We start from the raw sequence: 2,390 nt of genomic DNA on the forward strand, positions 1-2,390 counted from the left end.
GACATTCTGGCTACTCTGACTGGGCACGCTGTGGTAAGAGCTCCTGCTTGGAGCTATATTCTTCTCCCCTGCCCCACCATTCTGCCTAGTAAGGGCATCAGCCATCTTGGTGGGGGCATAGGGAATAATATATATTTGCTCTGCACCCTGGCTGTCCCCCTTGATCCCCCCTCTACCATACCACAGGATTGAATATCTTTTAGGAGCAGGGGAGGTGTAACCCACTTAAGGGTTGCCCCCCTAAACCTCACTGAGACCCAGTATGACTTGTCTGCTGCTCTACATATAACACTGCCCAGAACCTACACACTGTGAGGCTGCCCCCCTCGCTATACACAGCTTGTCCAAATCATCTCTCTCCCTCTGTTAGGGAGAAGTGCTGTGTATACAAAGCAATGTAAAAGTACAATACTCTTACAAGACCTGCCTAGCATGGATATTCCCACTGCACACCTGAATGCTGACTTTTATTGCTTACTGCTGTAAAATGTAACTGTAAGACAACTAGCCTCGGATGCTATTGCGGATCCCTGCTGCACATCTTTATTGTTTCTTCCAGTGAAATGTGAACTATAACCAATTCTTATTAACGCTTGCAGCTTACTACCCGCTAATCCCTGCAGCTGCCTACATTTCTCAATTCTATCTGCCGGGACGGATGTATGGAAAAATATTTAGTACCACACTCAATGTCCTCTACAGGATCCTCCCGGGCCCCACCTACTGACTCCCAGTGTTGTTATTCCTCTGACTCTGATCGTTCTGTTACCCGCCTGACCTCACAAAACAAAAGATAGGCAACAAATACACCCAGATAATCCAAAATGAAACCAGCTGATATTGCCGCAGTCATAGGTCCAATGCTGGATGAGAAACTAGCTGGTCTCAAGTCTTCTATAGATTCTACCCTTGCCTAGCTCACCCAGCACTCCCAACGCCTGGACACTGCAGAACAGAGAATCTCCTCCCTCGAGGATGACCTGCAAGCTGCACAAACCACAGTGGCATCGCATTCCAAGGAAATCCATGCCCTATCCGATAAATAAGACTATTTGGAAAATCGTAATCGTCGTAATAATTTGCGGGTGGTGGGCATACCGGAGTCAATCCGGGATCATGAACTCATGGATCTCCTGTCTTTCTGGTTACCAGAACAGCTGGCGTTGGACCTCAAAGGATCACCACTGGCGATTGAAAGGGCACACAGAATTGGCCCTGACAGACCTAACCCTACTGGTAGACCCCGCCCAGTCATCATGCGTATTCTGAACTACGCCGACAAGGTTAAAGTCTTGGAACACTACAGAAGAACCGACAGCATTACTTACAAGGGGGACCGTCTTCTCATCTTCCAAGACTTTTCTAATCTGGTGGCTTCTAGACACAGGGACTTTGCTCCTATTTGCAAGCATCTTATTGATTCTAAAATGAAGTTCTCTTTGCTTTACCCGGCTCGCCTTCATGTGTTTGGGGATGGCCAGGGCTCATTTCTCTATTCCTGAAACTTGAATGTGGTGTCTGGTGTCCCTGGGCGCTTGGATGCCTACTAATGTTTGCTCTTGCATTTGGTTATTACTGAATATTTGCTGCAACATGTGTTTTTTCTTGCTGAATAGTTGTATTGTCTTAGCCGCAAAGTATCTGATAGGCTTCGATTCATGGTTTCATTGTTCTATTTGTTAATTTTAGTATTGCTCTATGTACCTGCCCGTTTTCTTGCCATATATGACTTACCACACTGTTTAGGCCCAATTCCAACTGGCAGATAAACAGTGTTGAGCCTCTTTAGTAGTTTAATTTGAGACCACCTTCTAATATCATGTCCTGTAGGTCTTTTTACATTACCAACACATGATTTTTTTCAGTAAGCCAATACAGTTAGGAAACTTTTTTATTAGCTTACCTGTAGATAGAAGTAGAAGAGGGCAAAAAAGTGCATGTGTCTCACATACAGCCATACTGCACTGGATAGGCCCAATCTTGTCTGGTCTTGGAAGCTAAGCAGTGTTGGGCCTGGTTAGTACTTGGGTGGGAGACCACATGGGAACACCAGGTGCTGTAGGTTTTTTTGGGCTAGGAGATAGCACCCACCGGTGAGCGCTAATTCATGCTGCAGACGGCTGAATATTGTTACTATGCCCCACCAACTATTTTCACAACCTTTTTTAACCCTTTCAGGTCCATCATCTAGTCAGGCTCAACAGCCATAGCGCGCTAGTAGTAGAGCCAGTGGTGAGCCACTTTACAATAAGAATATTAACATCAGTCAATGTAGACAATTTTTGAATAATAAAAAAAATTACAATTAATTTAAACATATAAAGCAGACTGAATTGAAAAAATAAATTGGACTGTTAAGGGGGAGGGGCACCAAATTTCAATTTGCATCC

The 2,390-nt window shown here is 44.8% G+C and overlaps 1 pseudogene; it reads left to right on the forward strand.

Moving 5' to 3' along the window:
• The first annotated feature begins 1,946 nt into the window (after positions 1-1,946).
• Positions 1,947-2,065, forward strand: LOC146024952 (5S ribosomal RNA; annotated as a pseudogene).
• The last annotated feature ends 325 nt before the right edge of the window (positions 2,066-2,390 follow it).

This window comes from Crinia signifera, chromosome 7, assembly GCF_055691185.1.
Source record: "Crinia signifera chromosome 7, ASM5569118v1, whole genome shotgun sequence".
Classification (NCBI taxonomy): domain Eukaryota; kingdom Metazoa; phylum Chordata; class Amphibia; order Anura; family Myobatrachidae; genus Crinia; species Crinia signifera.